Below are 16960 nucleotides of genomic sequence, written 5' to 3'. Positions count from 1 at the left end.
TATATATGTGTTAATACATGGTAACATAGCAGTTAGATTAACACTTTACATTGCCAGTGATCAGAAGATCAAGGTTCAATTGTTCCTTTCCAAAGATGTACAGGTTAGTATGCTGACCAAGATCAGCATCTCCCTGCATTCTTAGCACAGTGTCATGTTATCTTTATTGTTTCTAGTGAAGGTTGTGTACTGTACCCGCTGAACATGTGCAACGCAATAGCACTAAACTGTAGATTCTGTGGATGCTGGAAATCTAGAGCAACACACAGGAAATGCTGGAGGGACTTAGCAGTTAACATTAACAGTTAATGTTTCAGGCCAAGACCCTTCATCAGGACTCCTTTCTAGTTAGCTAGCAGCATCCCATTTTTGTCATAATTTTATTCTATATTCCTAGTCTGTTTTAAACCAATCTGCATTATACATTTCTCCAGCATCTAGAGTAACCTGACCACTCCATTTCTAGTTCTGGGTATAATTATTTCATATTTATTTAATCAAAATGTGCAACTGACCATGTGCATTATTTTTGTTTAACAAGACGCTACCGTCCTCTTTGTCCATCCTTCAAGGTTTTCAAGCTTTTAATTAATGAAAGATTCATCAATTTGATCGTAGTGTGCTGGTTAACTATGGAACGATGGAGTATATCCATCTACTGCATATTAATATACTTAAGCACAACTATCAACATTTAACACATTGTCTGTAACTAAGAAATGCCATGTAAATTACTTCCCCGATACTCTAAAATGAACTAGATTATTTGGTTACTGATTTCCACAGGGAACAACTTTAATGGTGCAAGAATTTCAACTGAAATGAAAACATGAACAGGACTCCCAGAGGGAGGAAATTGAAAGGACAATTGTATCTTGCCCCTTGGAGAAGCCAGAAAGCCCTTAAAACATCAAGTGTCTTTAGCACGTGTCACAGTTTTGGATACGGTTTGGCGTCTGTACTGACCTGGTCTCTGCTAGTACTGCTTTAGCTATTTCAAGTTTCATGCAGTTAAGTGCAAGTGCTGTGCTCTATCACTGTCAAAGGGATTCTATACCCTACTCCTCAAAAGTCCCGACATCTTTTATTGAACTCTCATTCATGCCACATCCTAATCAGACACCTGGATTTCTGTTTGAAGGACTGTGTGACAGCACAGGAACTGGAGCTGCAGCTCGATGGCCTTCGGCTTGTTAGGGAAAGTTAGGCAGTGATAGACAGAAGCTAGAGAGAGGTAGTCACCCCAAGGCTACAGGAGACAGATAACAGGGTAACTGTCAGGAGAAGGAAGGGGGGAAACATCAGATAGTAGAGAGCACCTCTGTGCCTGTCCTCCTCAACAATAAGTACTCCATTTTGAGTACTGTTGGTGGTGGGGTGGGGGATGACCCACCTGGTGAAGCAAAAGCGGCTGTCTCTCTGACACTGAGTCTGGCCGTGTAACTCATAGGGTAGGGAACTGAAGAACATAGCAGCAGTTATAAGGGACTCTATATTCAGGGGGCCAGATAGGTGATTCTGTGCACGCAAAAAGGAAACACGGATGCTCATTTGCATACCAGGTTCCAGGGTCCGAGATATTTCTGGACGCGTCCGCAATATCCTGATAAGGGAGGGTGAGTAGCCAGAAGTCGTGCTATATGTCGGTATCAATGACAAAGGAAGAAAAAGGGACAAGGTCCTGAGAAAAAAAAGACAGGGAGTTAGGAAGGAAGCTGAGAAGCAGGACCTCAAGGGTGGTAATCTCAGGATTACTGCCTGAGCACGTGACAGTGAGGACAGGAATAGAGTGAGGTGGCAGATAAATGCGTGGCTGAAGAATTAGAGTGAGGGTGGGGGGCAGGGATTCAGATTTCTAGATAATTGGGACATTTTCTGGGGCAGTTGGGATCTGTACAAAAGTGACGGGTTGCACTTGAATCCGAGCAGGACCAATATTCAGAGAATTTTGAATCTTTGTAGGCGGAGTTAAGAAATTGCAAGGGTGAAAAAAATTATGGGAATTATATATAGGTTTCCAAATAGTAGCCAAAATGTGGTGTTGAGATTGCAAGGGGAGCTGGAAAAGTCATGTAATAAGGGTAATGACACAATTGCAATGGGGGACTTCAATATGCCAGGGGATTGGGAACATCAGGTTGGTGTTGGATTGCAAGAGAAGGAATTTGTTGAATGCCTTTGAGATGGTTCTTTAGAGCAGCTTGTGCTTGAACCTGCTCAGGGAGAGGCCATCTGAGATTGTTTATTTTTAATAACTCAGATCTTATTAGGGATCATAACGTAAAGGAACCCTTAGCAGGCAGTGATCATAATATGATTGAATTCATAGTGCAATTTAAGAGGGAGAAGCCTAATTTACATGTATCAGTATCCTACTGGGATAAAGGGAATTACAGTGGCATGAGGGAGGAGCTTCCCAGGTGGATTGGAGAAGGATACTGACAGGGATGACAGCAGAGCAGAGATGGTTTAAGTTTGTGGCTGCATTGACTAGTGATGTTCCTCAGGGGTCAGTATTGGGACTACTGCTTTTCATATTGTTTGTCAATGATTTAGAAAATGGAATTGATGGCTTTGTGGCGAAGTCTGTGGATGATACAAAGATAGGTGGAGGGGTAGGTAGTGTTGAGGAAGCAATGCAATTGCAGCAGGACTTAAACAAATTGGAAGAATGGGCAAAAAAGTGGCAGATGGAATACAATGTTGGAAAATGTACGATAATGCATTTTGGTAAAATGAACAATAGCATGGACTATTTTCTAACTGGGGAGAAGGTTCAAATATCAGAGGTGCAGAGGGACTTAGGAATCCTGGTGTAAGACTCCCAGAAGGTTAATTTACAGGTAGAGTCTGTAATAAAGAAGGCAAATGCAATGTTGCCATTTGTTTCAAGTGGAATAGAATATAAGTGCAAAGAAATAATACCAAGCCTTTATAAGACACTAGTCAGACCGCACAGAGTATTGTCAACTGTTTTGGGCCCCATATCTCAAAAAGGATGTATTGTCATTGGAGAAAGTCCAGAGGAGGTTCACGATGATGATTATTGAAACGTATAAAATCTAAAGGGATTGGACAGGCTAGATGCAGGAAGATTGTTCCCGATGTTGGGTAAGTCCAGAATGAGGGGCCACAGTTTAAGGATAAAGGGGAAGCTTTTTAGGACTGAAATGAGGAAAAACTTCTTCACACAGAGAGTGGTGAATCTGTGGAATTCTCTGCCACAGGAAACAGTTGAGGCCGGTTCATTGGCTATATTTAAGAGGAAGTTAGATATGGCCCTTGTGGCTAAAGGGATCAGGGGGTATGGAGAGAAAGCAGGTACAGGGTTCTGAGTTGGATGATCAGCAATGATCATACTGAATGGCGGTGCAGGCTCGAAGGGCAGAATGGCCTACTCCTGCACCTATTTTCTATGTTTCTGGGAATGAAGGGGTTAATATATGAGAAGCTTTTGGCCTGTACTCACTGGAATTTAGAAGAATATGGCGGGCAGGGGGATCTTATTGACACCTACTGAATGTTGAAAGGACTAGATAGTGTGGATGTGGAGAGGATGTTTCCCATGGTGGGTGTATCCAGAACTAGAGGGCACAGCTTCTAAATTGAGGGGTGACCCTATAGAACAGAGGTAAGGAGGAATCTTATTTAACCAAAGCGTAGTGAATCTGTGGAATGCTCTGACACAGACTGCAGTGAAGGCCAAGTCAGTGGGTATATTTAAGGTGGAAGTTGATCGTTTCCTGATCGGTCAGGGCATCAAAGGATATGGCATATGTCTGAGGTTGATGAGATCTGGGATCAGCCATAATGGACTCAATGGGCTGAATGGCCTAATTCTGCTCCTATGTCTTATGGACTACGCTGCATGCCATTTATGGTATTTCACACCTTAAAACTCTGAAAATAATTCAAACATTTAAATGCACTTTTCAACACACTCATTTTCCTATTAACACTTGTATGCCAACTCCACCCCTGGTAACCTTTCATGTTCACCTTCAAATTACTCAAAGATCCTATTTCCACCGTCCGTTGATGAAAAGGGTCCCACATACTAACTGTATTTATATACCACCTTTTATACGTTAAGATCCAGGTTCAAAGTGATTTACATAGATTGTAAAGATAAATCAATATAGTCATATGAGACAAAATTAAAAGTCGTAAAGACAAACATTATATAGAATAAAATGTAATTAATATAGCAAATTATACAATTACAGCATAATCAATATCAGCAAGCATCAAGTAATCTTAGAAGTAGGCCAAATTAAAAAGTAGATTTTTAGAAGTGTTTTGAAATGTTCCACAGTACTAGCCTGGCATATCTCAGTCCGTAGAGTATTCAAGATTTTTGGTGCATAAAAGCAAAAGGTCATGTTACAGGTTCTTATATTCTTTGCTCTAGGAAAACTGAACAAACCAGTATGAAAAGAGTGCATTATAATAGACTAATCAGCTATAACATCCATTTTTCTGCATCCTGGGATGTTAAAAGAAAATCAAACTCTAGCAATGTTCCTTAAAAGAGCTCAGAGTTAATAAAAATGCAATAATGCCTATATTCCTCACGCCAGGTTTAATTTGTAAGGCCAGATGATCAAGTTTATTTTGAAGATTGCTACCAATAACCAAAGTTTCTGTTTTTTCCTTACTTAGTTCAAGGAACTTTGAACTCATCCATTCTGTAATGCTAATAAGACATTGGACCAGAGGGTTCAGAGCCTCAGGGTCCTCTGATGTAATAGATATCTGCATAGCTGTGATAATTCACCTTGTGGTTTGAAATTGGTTGATCTAATAGGAGCACGTACAGTGAGAACAACAATGGGCCAAGAATTGACCCTTGCAACACACCTAACACAATATCATGGATTTTGGACACACAATTACCAAGCTAACAAAGAATTTTCATCCATGTATACAAGATCGAAACCAGCTTAAGGCAGTACCAGACAGACAAAGGTGGTTTATAAGAATGCTGTGATCTATGATATCAAATGCTGCACTCAGATCTAAGAGAATGAGAACTGATATGTTATCTGCATTGGCATTATGCCCTAAGTCATTAACTACTTTAAATAATAGTTTCTGCATCATGATTGAATCTAAAACCTGTCTGACAGATATTAAGAATAGAGTTCTTATTCAAGTAATCACTTAATTGTCAAAAAATTACTTCTTCTAAAATTTTACTTAGAAGAGGAAGGTTGCTTCTTACAGAAACATCTGCATGATGCTAAGCTAGGGCACATCATCAGTAATGTTACCTGGGGTCGTCAGGTGTTTCAAGTCTTTCAACATCATACACCCTTGCCCAGGCGACCCAACCGGGGTTGATCAGACCCCAGCCTGTGCCTAGCAGCAACCCACGGATCTGCCCTCTTTATCCAGAACCATTTAGACACTTCCTCTGCTGCATCTGTGGTGGTAGAAAAGGCTCTCCTTCTTCTCCCTCCCATGATTCCAAGTGCAGTGTATACTTTGCAGAGCAACTAGCCTGCAAAGCCACGACACCCGACCTCCACAGGCCAACACTGTTCTTCAGATCCTCATACTTGGCTCTTTTCCGCTCGTAGGCCTCCTCCATGCGTTCTTCCCATGGCACGGTAAGCTCAAGCATAAGAACATGCTTTGATGAGTCGGACCACAATGCAATGTCGGGACGCAATGTAGTCTCTGTGATGTGGGGAGGGTACTGCAGCTGTTTTCCCAGGTCTGCTTTTAGCTTCCAGTCCTGCACAGTGAAGAGCAACCTGGTTGCTTTCTGGTGTTCTGCTGGTCTTTCCCCTCTTTGACTGGCTGATGTTCTTGGAGTTTTCTTCCTTTGGAATCCAAACTCCGTTTGCATACTTCCATTGCTGGGGAACTTTGCCTCTCTTCTAGATGTTACACCTGCAGCCCCCTCCTTTGTGAGAATCGCAAGATCACTATTGATTTGGGTCAGGAGACCCAGGAAATGAGAGAGAGACGTGCGAAATGTCTCGTTCCCTGGTGATATAAAGCTACGGGACACGGCCATTGTCTCTTGAAGCCAAACTTGTGTATTGCCATACTGTGCTATGTGGAAGCCCTCAGGCAAAGTGGGCTGGTTGAGGGAGGGATTGCATCAACCCCAACCTGATTGACATCTGAGACCCTGTGAGTCAGGATAAAAGAGGGTCTGTGGCAACAGCCCCTCAGATGCACCAGAAGAAACACTAGCGATCCTGTAATAGCGGAAGCCGGTGGGGAGGCCACGTGCGTTTGGTTCCATTTGCCCCCGGAACCGGTGGCTTTTACCATGGAAGAATGGCTTTTAGCTGACAACGGGGAAACCAACTCCCAACAACTCTCGAAGGAGTGACATCATAAAAGGACTGGGGCAAGTTTTAACCCGTCTTTCTCTCAAACCAAAGCGCTGCAGCTTGAACGGACCAACAGTGTGTATCTTTATCAATAAATACTGTTAAAAATAGTACCATCAGATTTCAACGGACCTCTCTATCTTTGCTGGTAAGTGACCCAGTTACGGGGTTTGTAACAACTTGGTGTTTCTCGTCTCCGGATTTGACACCAAATTGGGGGGGGGGGCCAGTGAATCGGGCATGTAAGTCCAAACTTGGATCTGGTTACGCGGGTAGCCAGACGGGAAACCAGCAAAGATGGATGTGGGTGAATTTATAGAAAACCCGACTCAGGAGGCGCTAGAGGCGGCCACAAAATCAGACTTGATAAATTTGGTGAAGGGGTTAAACCTCGCAGAGGTGAGGTTGTCGATGAAAAAGCGGGAGGTGTGAAGGGCAATAACTCAGTATTATATTGGGAAGAATGTGTTTGCAGCTGAGGTATTGGAAAATATTCCTGAAAAGGTACCAGCTAGTGGGACGGCTCAGTTAGAGTTGGAGAAATTAAGGTTGGAACATGCAATTAAGGTAAAGCAGCTGGAAGCAGCTGAGAAGGAGAATGAAAGAGCCGAGAGAGAGAGGGAGCATGTGCTCCAGCTAAAGGAGTTAGAGGTGAAACGGGAGCAGGAAAGAGCTGAGAAACAAAGAGAGCATGAAATTCAGTTAAAACAGCTGGAAGCAGCTGAGAAAGAGAGAGAGAGAGAGAGCCGAGAAGGAAAGAGAGTATGGGGAGGCAAAGAAACAAAGGAAACATGACTTGGAGATGGAGAAGTTAAGGCAAGGGTGAAGAGATCAAGGGTCAGACCGAGAGGAGCGGTTTAATGTTAGTCGAGAGTTGAGGTTAGTACCTCCGTTCAAGGAGACAGATGTTGATAGTTATTTCTTGCTTTTTGAAAAGGTGGCAGTGAATCAGAAGTGGCCCAGAGATCAGTGGGTGGCGCTATTACAAAGTATGTTAAAAGGTAAGACACAGTGAGCATATACGGCGTTAGCCATGGAGGAGGAAGAGCAGGAGAGTTATGACAAAGTAAAGGCGGCCATTCTCCGGAGTTATGAGCTAGTACCTGAAGCGTAGAGACAAAAGCTCAGAACTTTAAAGAAAGGGTGGAATCAGACATATACCAAGTTTGCCTATGAGAAGGGTGTGCTCTTGGACTGTTGGTGCACAGCAGAGATAGTGGAGGAGGATTATTGGCATCTCAGGGAGTTAATTCTGATTGAGGAATTTAAGGGTTGTGTTTCGGAGGATATCCGGATGTATTTGAATGAGAAGCCAAATAAGTCCATCTCAGAATTTGCTAGGTTCGCAGATGAATATGCCCTAACCCACAAGTCAAAGTTTTCCTCGAATAAAAGTTCCCAGAGAGACTGTGGGAACGATCGAGAAAGCCCGCCGGCTGAGGCAGAGGTCCCACCAGGAGCAAGTGGTAAGGTTGAGGGGGAAAGGCCAGACGGCCAGAGATTTCCAGGCTTGGCCTGTTTTAATTGTGGAGGGGGGGGGGGCATATTGCATCTAGGTGCTTTGCTCCGAGGAAAGAGACAGGAATAGGGAAAGCAGCAGTCCCTATGGTAATCAGTTTGAGATTATGGTAATTGTTTCCCATGGTAATCAGTAAATCGACAAGAGAGCCCCGGGTAGACAAAGTACGAGAAGGGTCTGAGACTTGTATGTCGAATGGAACCATGTCTGTGAGGGAGGGAGACACACCAGTTCCAGTACGGATCTGGAGAGACACGGGGACTGAGCTGTCGTTGATCAGCAGTAAGGTACTAGATTTTGGTCGCAAGACGGGAATGGTAGCTGTGAAAGGAATAAGCAAAGGGACAGAAATGGTGCCCTTACATAGGGTCATTATGGATTGTGAGCTGGTGTCTGGACCAGTTGAAATAGGGGTGCGATCAGAATTCCCAAGAACTGACGCGGACATCCTTCTCGGTAACAATTTAGCATGTGGTAAGGTTTGGGCAGCAATGATGATGACAAGCCGGCCGGTGAGTGTTGCGGCCCCGCCCCTAAATTCCAAGATCTATCCCGCATGCGCGATCACTCGCAGCCTGTCGAGAGAGGCAGCTGAGAAAGGGAGCAGTTTAAATCCGGCCAGTTCCGATTTGGCCGAGACGTTTTTACCGACCCCGTACCTTGAGGGTTTAGAGGGTGGTAAAACGAAGAGTAGTAAAGTGAAAGAGGGTAAGGGAGAGGAGGTAGACCTGCCCTTAGCGAGGAGAAAAGTTCGAGAGGCAGAAAATAAAGATGAGGAACCGATAGAGTGGTTAAGAGGTCCAGAGTTGGGCAGGGATGATCTGTCTGGTTTGGCAGAACTGTTTGAAGAAGTTGAAAATTCTAAAGGTGTTCCCGATAATGAAATGAGGGCAGTCCTAGATGAAAAGGGTGCCCTTACCTTGAAGAAGTCTGCCGGGTTGGCAGATGAGGTTGTTTCAGCCCGCGGGGTTGAGTTTACTCCGGAAGGGAGTTGCCCAGAGAGTAGCTGGGAGAATCGGGAATTTAGAATTTGGACCGGGTACGGGTATTGAAAGCCTGAAAGAGGCAAATGTCCCGTTTGAGTGTGTCCAAGATGTGGATGCACATGATACTGAACCTAGTAATGGAGCTCAGAAAAAGTCTGAGGTATTTGATTCAGCTGAAAAGGAAGACCGTCCTTGTGGGTCAGATAGACTTGGTTCAGTGAAGAAAGGGTTAACCTTGGTAATAGTGGGAAGTGAGAGTTCCCAGGTGTTTGTGCTCGAAGGTGTGTTAAAAGTTAATGTGGATATCAAAAGTGGGGAGATAAATATTATTGTTGAAGGAAACTGTAAATATGTAGTTCCCAAATCGAATGAAAAAAATTTAAAGCCTGTGGATCGCTTACAGGTTGAGTTGGAAGATGACGGGGGGGGGGGGGGCATGCTATTGTTATTCCAGAGTGTGGTGTGAAAAGGCAGAATTTGAAATGCTGCTTGAACAAAGAGTTTGATCTGAAAACTAAGAGCCTGAAGGGTCCTGAAGAGAGAGCTAGCAACCTGGGTAAAATTAAAGAATTGGGTGGAAATTCAGAAGATGGTCTAAGTTTGGGACACGGTGTTGATAAAATAACTCCTATGAAAGAAGCAGGCGCGAGCCTATTTCACCAGAGTACCCAAGCTCCCCATGTGGGAACTAACCGGAAAAGAGGCGATGGTTAATGGGGTCACCATTTTTAAATAGCAAAAGCCGGTTTTACGGGATTTCGACAAAGCATGTGAATAATAAAGACAACCCCATGGAAGCCTGCCTGTTAAGTTTGAAAGCAACAGAAAGACTAGTCTTTGCATGAACTTTTGTAGTATACACATAAGCTAAGATCACAACTCTTTAGTTTTTGTTTGCTGAAGGAAAGAAATAAAAATAGGTGGTTATTAAATTGAAGTCTGATGCTACAAGACTTTAGCAAAGTACAAGATGTTCAGATATTAAAGGAAGTGACACTGTAATCGTTAATTGTTTTGATGCTGAATTGAATATATAACTGTATTACTCTGTAATGAAAAGGAAGAGCTTTTGTATTGGGTTAGATTCTAAAATCCTGTAAGACTCTGTACTACTTCGTTTTAACCGCTGGTGAAAACGCGTTGAAGAAAGGGGGTGTTACGCCTGCAGCCCCCTCCTTTGTGAGAATCACAAGATCACTATTGATTTGGGTCAGGAGACCCAGGAAATGAGAGAGAGAGAGACGTGCTAAATGTCTTGTTCCCCTCCCCCCCCCCCCCCCCCCGGCGATATAAAGCTACTGGAAACGGCCATTGTCTCTTGGAGACAAACTTGTGTATTGCAATTCTGTGCTATGTGGAAGCCTTCAGGCAAAGTGGGCTGGTTGAGGGAGGGATTGCATCAACCTGATTGACATCTGAGACCCTGTGAGTCAGGATAAAAGAGGGTCTGTGGCAACAGCCCCTCAGACGCACCAGAAGAAACACTAGTGATCCTGTAATAGCGGAAGCCGGTGGGGAGGCCACGTGTGTTTGGTTCCATTTGCCCCCGGAACCGGTGGCTTTTACCACGGAAGAACGGCTTTTAGCTAACAACGGGGAAACCAACTCCCAACAACTCTCGAAGGAGTGACATCATAAAAGGACTGGGGCAAGTTTTAACCCGTCTTTCTCTCAAATCAAAACGCTGCAGCTTGAATGGACCAACAGTGACATTTATATTTTCATCGGACAATACATTATCCCCTAGACAACGATAGAGCTATTTCTTATTGATTATTATTATACCCGCGCTTTTAGATTTAGTATTGATGACGTATATTATCTGTATGTTTGCATTGATCTTATTTTTGTGTATCTTTATCAATAAATACTGTTAAAAATAGTACCATCAGACTTCAACGGACCTCTCTATCTTTGCTGGTAAGTGACCCAGTTACGGGGTTCGTAACACAGACGACCTTGAGGATTCTCCACAGCCGCCGGAGAATCTGAGGGCAGCGTTTGTAGGTGGTGCCACTCGGACCAGGCGCTGAGCCAGCTCTGGCTTTCTTGACTACTTGCCAAAAACCTCCTTGAAGAGAGGCTCTCGAAGGTCGAAAGCCTCTGTTGGTTCCACGGGGGTGATGAGGGCATCACAGTCTCCCATTTCAACTTCTCTGTCTGGGTTACTGAAGGTGCTTCGAAGATGGTGGTCCATCTGTTCCTTTGTGTAGGACAGCTTTCTGCTTCTCTTCTGACACAGCAGCTGTTTGGTGAACTGAAATGGGTTAATGATAAATGCAGATCCTTTCTGTGCTCTTTCTCTCCTCTGCCTCTGATGTTACTCCCCTCTTCTCAGAGTTATGAGCCTTTTCTTCAGCATCACACGCAGTTCTTCCAGTGGTGCCCTTTCCCCATGGTTTGCCAATTTATGTTGCTGCTTGAGCTCCTTGAGTTCTTTCCGGATGTTGTGGATTTTGTTGGCTCTGTGGTTTCTAACATATGGCTGTTTGGCCCGCTTCTCTTCCTCGGTACCAAAACTTTCTGCTGCCAGAGTTATGATCACTGTTGCCATTATCTGTAATCTCCTCTCCACACCACCTTTGGCCACTGTACCCAACACAAGATCTACGTCCTCATCAAATCTTTGCCACTGCTATCTGGCAGGCTTTGGGCTGTCTGATCCACACAGTCTGAGATGTGATGTTGGGTCTACAATTGTCCAAGACAGAAGTAGGTTATTTTTCTGAAGCAGGTGTTTGCAAATAAAGCTAAGCTTTATCTTCATAAATGTATCCAATGTCAGTGAGCTGTCCTGTTTTGTTTTGATTTGATTTCAGGACAGCGAGGAGCTGGTACCCAAAATTCAGCAGCAGTAGAATAATATCTTACTGCCCCAGGCTACTGGCCCCCTGACCATGGGAGACGTGGCCAACATCATCTCCTTCTTGAAAGTCTCCAGTTTGTTGTGCATCTCTAGCGGAGTGAGCAGCAGCATTATGTTGGTGCACAGCAGCGGTGTGAGGCTCAGGATGCTTGCAGCACATGAGCAGGAACAGCACATGGGCAAAATTTCAAGTGCCGACCCCCAGGAATTTGTCGTGCGTGTGGGCAGAGGCTCGCAGAAACTGAGATGGGAGCCAGTTTTTCTCAGCATGAGAATCCATGTGTCAATGGTGGGCTCTGGGCATCCCCCATCATTCATCCCCTTCCTTCCACTCTCAGAGCTACCACACCAAACTTCTGCACATGTGCTTCATCAATACCTGATCAATATCCAAGCAAGGCTGCAGGCCCGGATGGTGTCAGCCCCAGCCTGTGCCCCCCGGCTATGTGGAGTACTTCACCATGTCTTCAACCTGAACCTGAGTCTTCAGAGGGTTCCTATGCTGTGGAAGATGTCCTGCCTCGTCCCTGTACCGAAGACGCCACGCCCCAGTGGCTTCAATGACTACAGACCGGTGGCATTGACCTCCCGCACAATGAAGACCCTGGAAAGACTTGTTCTAGAGCAGGTCCGGCCTATGGTTAGGCCACACTTAGACCCCCTCCAGTTCGCCTACCAGCCCGGACTAGGAGTTGAGGATGTCATTGTCTACCTGCTGAACCGTGTCTACGTCCACCTGGACAAGCCAGCGAGCACTGTGAGGGTCATGTTTTTTTACTTCTCCAGTGCATTCAACACCTGCTCTGCTGGGTGAGAAGCTGACAGTGATGCAGGTGGATGCTTCCCTGGTGTCATGGATTATTGATCACCTGACTGGCAGACCACAGCACGTACACTCGCAACACTGTGTGTCAGACAGAGTGGTCAGCAGCACTGGGGCTCCACAGGGGACTGTCCTGTCTCCCTTTCTCTTCACCATCTACACCTCAGACTTCAACTACTGCACAGAGTCCTGCCATCTTCAGAAGCTTTCTGATGACTCTGCCATAGTTGGACGTATCAGCAGGGGAGATGAGGCTGAGTACAGGGCTATGGTGGGAAACTTTGTCACATGGTGTGAGCAGAATCATCTGCAGCTTAATGTGAAAAAGACTAAGGAGCTGGTGGTGGACCTGAGCAGGGCTAAGGCACCGGTGACCCGTTTCCATCCAAGGGGTCAGTGTGGACATGGTGGAGGATTACAAGTACCTGGGGATACGAATTGACAATAAACTGGACTGGTCAAAGAACACTGAGGCTGTCTACAAGAAGTATCAGAGCCATCTCTATTTCCTGAGGAGACTGGGGTCCTTTAACATCTGCCGGACGTTGCTGAGGATGTTCTACAAGGCTGTGGTGGCCAGTGCTATCATGTTTGCTGTTGTGTGCTGGGGCAGCAGACTGAGGGTAGCGGACACCAACAGAATCAACAACCTTATTCGTAAGGCCACTGATGTTGTGGGGGTGGAACTGGACTCTCTGACGGTGGTGTCTGAAAAGAGGATGCTGTCCAAGTTGCATGCCATCTTGGACAATGTCTCCCATCCACTCCATAACGTACTGGTTAGGCACAGGAGTACATTCAGCCAGACTCATTCCACTGAGATGCAACACTGAGCATCATAGGAAGTCATTCCTGCCTGTGGCCATCAAACTTTACAACTCCTCCCTCGGAGTGTCAGACACCCTGAGCCAATAGGCTGGTCCTGGACTAATTTCCACTTGGCATTATTTACTTATTATTATTTAATTATTTATGGTTTTATATTGCTATATTTCTACACTATTCTTGGTTGGTGTGACTGTAACGAAACCCAATTTCCCTCGGGATCAATAAAGTATGTCTGTCTGTCTGATACTTGGACAGCTTGGGTCAGGCACAGAGTAAAGCTCCCTCCACACCATTCCATCATATGCTCCCAGGGTCAGACAGAGTGAAACTCCTTCTACACTGTCCCATCACAGTCATTGAGTGAAACTCCCTCCACACCATTACAGCCCTGGCAGAGACTGACAGCTTGTCTCTTAAACACTTCCAGTCTTGTTTGTTCTCAGGTCCCAGCAGATCCAGTGGGAAATAAGTGTATTTTGAATTCAATTATATCAGAATTTACTGTAGACATTTTGATATTGTTTGGAAAGGCAAATCTTTGTGTGTTTACTGTTAATCCCCCTCCATAGATACCATCTGAGCTGCAGATGTCCACCAGCAGTTTGTGTGTGTTGCCCTAGATTTGAAGGACAGGATGGGGATATTGGATACCCCAGCACCAGCAGATGGAGAGCAAGTGGGCAGACCAGGGCCAGGGACAGGCATCACTGGGTCTCACCATCATGCACGTGGGCACACAAACTGCAACTGGCATCGACAGCCTGTAACTTCATTCACTGGGGCTGTTACTGCAGTTAAGATTCTGGTGGAAACAGACAGCTCATCTCCTAAACTCTCCCTGTCTTGGTTGCCCTCAGGTCCCAGAAGGTCCAGTGGGAAATAAGCGTGTTTTGGCTGTTGGAGTCAACCGTCTCCAAGATCTTCACCTTCCTGGATACAAGACATTGACACAGGAGAGTCCCTCAGAGTAAACCAGGGAGATGATGCACTCTGTACGCCATCAGTGGAAGGAGGATGTCTCCAGCGACATATCCCCAGAGCAGGAGCAGTACACCTACATTGCCATCCAGCTGACAAGGCGGTGGCACTGTCACCACCATGCTTGGGCCCCACTGAGGTCAACCCCCTGCAGAACCCATCCACTCCTGACCCAAGCTGCCTCACTCCCAGGGCAGCAGCCTTGCAGTTTCTCATGGTGGCCAAGTCATTGTCCAATATCAACTCTTACTTGGGCACCATTACCCGTGAGCTGGAGGACAGCTGGTACGAGAGAATCTTTGATGCCAGCTACAAGTGTGAGGTGACTCGCAAGAACATCCTGCCGTGTGATGCCATTCCTGAAGTGAAAGTCCTGTCCAACACACATTGTGAACACCAGGTAGGAGGCACCTGGGAAGCTTAGATGTGTTCGAGAAGCATGTTCTACCATATGAAGCAGGGAGCAAATGAATGGGACCCCAATGTCAGTGGGCTGTCTTGTTTTGTTTTTTTTTCTGGAAAGTCAGGAGTACAAGAACAAGATCTCCCTGTCCAGGTTACTGGCTCTCTGACCTCAGAAACCTGGCCAACATCAGTTCTTTCTTCTTGAAAGCCTTTATCAGAGTGGCTGTGGGTGCAGGATGGTCGCAGCACGGGGGTGGGGGCAAAATGGGAGTGTTCAACTCCTGGTAATTCTTCATGCCTATGGGTAGCAAGCTTATGTGGGGGCCACTTTACTGAGTGACAGGGTTCACGGGTTGGTGGTAGGCTGTGGGCTGTCCCTGTCATTCATCCTACCTCCCTCCCTCGGTCTCAGATCTACTGTTCTGAACTACCTCAGCTGTGTTTCATCAACACCTGGTGTTTGGACAGCTCAAGCCAGACATATAGTGAATCTCCCTCCATACGGTTCCATCACATGCTGCTGGAGTCAGACACAGAGTGAAGTTCCCTCTACACTGTCCCATCACACTCCTGGGGTCAGATGTTGAGTGAATCTGCTTCCTCACCATTACAGTCCTGGAGGAGACTGACAGCTTGTCTCGTAAACTCTTCTTTTCTTGTTTTCTCTCAGGTCCCAGCACGACTGGTGGGAAATGAATGTATTTTGACTGTTGGAGTTGACTACCTGCAGGTTCTTCACCTACCTGGATATCAGACAACTGCACAGGAGAGTCTCTAAGAGTTAATGAGGTGGTAAACCAGAGAGACGATCCTCATTGTACACCATCAGTAAGGTGACAACATCTCCAGCAGTGCACCCACATCGCCATGTGGGCCCTGCCAACAAGGCGGCAGTCCCTTGACTACCCTGCTCGAGCTCCACCGAGATCAATCCCTGCAGAACTTGTGCTTTGTTGATTCCCTACCCAGGGCAGCAGCTTCACAGTTCTACTCAGGTGGCCAAGTGGCCATAGAATGTCTAACACTACTTAGGAACCATCACCCGCGACTTGGGCCAGGACAATCTGATCTTTGATGACAGCTGTGAGTGTCAGGTACATGCTGCTGTGTGACCCCTCACCTCTATGGAGACAGAGGTGATTTTCCTTTCCGACACACACTGTGTCCCCCTCCCCATCACATCTGGCTGGAGGCTCCCAAGAAGCCCCAGAAGAATGCCCTATCACATGAAGCAGGGAGAAGACGAACTACACACCAGATCGCTTCAGTCAGGTACCAAGGCTGTCTTACAGAGTAACGTAAGGGGTGGAAGCATGGGTAATTCACAACTGCTGATATTGAGTTGGGGTTCACTTTAAGATGCTGTGCTGTCATGATGACGTAATGACATGAAGTTTGTCACCATGTTTTAGGTTCTGTGTTTGGTTCACAATAAAGTGAGTTGTTACAGTTTCCCTTAAACTTAAAACACTTCTGCCATCCTATTTACAAAAACCTACATTTGTCACCCCGATGCTCTAGGATGATTCCAATGTTATTGAATTTATCAGCTAATGCAGTCACTGTGAAACTGAGTTTTTGAAGCAAAATGCCATCACTTGGTTTGTAGAAGCCAAAGCTTAATTCATGCTGCAAGAAATCTCTGTGGACGACACCAGATACTACTACATAGTAGCGTTGCTCAGTAGTGGGGTGGGACGAATGGACAAGAAAATAATGGAGGAATAATCCCTGCAGAAAGTATAGAGTGAGGGAGGTAAGAATAGATTTGGTGGTTGGATCCGTTTGTAGATGGTGAAAGTTGAGTAGAATAATGTATTGGATGCAGAAGCTCATGTTTAAGGTCAAGAGGAACTCAACACTCTTAAGGTGGCTAGAAGATGGGATGAGTGTGAATGCTCAGGAAATGGAGGGGATGAAGATGAGGGCAGCATCAATCGTGCAGGAAGGGAAATCCCATTCATTGATGTCATGTCCAATCAAGAACTTAACAATCTCTGCCTTACAGCTGGCCTCCACAGCTGCACGTGGCAACAAATTCCTGGAATCATCCTTGTGAACCTCCTCTGGACCCTCTCCAATGCCAGCACATCTTTTCTAAGATGAGGGGTCCAAAACTGTTCACAATACTCAAGGTGAGGCCTCACCAGGGCCTTATAAAACCTCAGTTATCACATCCTTGCTCTTGTATTCTAGACCTCTTGA

The sequence above is a fragment of the Hypanus sabinus genome, chromosome 21 (genome assembly GCF_030144855.1).
Source record: "Hypanus sabinus isolate sHypSab1 chromosome 21, sHypSab1.hap1, whole genome shotgun sequence".
NCBI lineage: Eukaryota > Metazoa > Chordata > Chondrichthyes > Myliobatiformes > Dasyatidae > Hypanus > Hypanus sabinus.
This window is presented reverse-complemented; position numbering follows the sequence as displayed.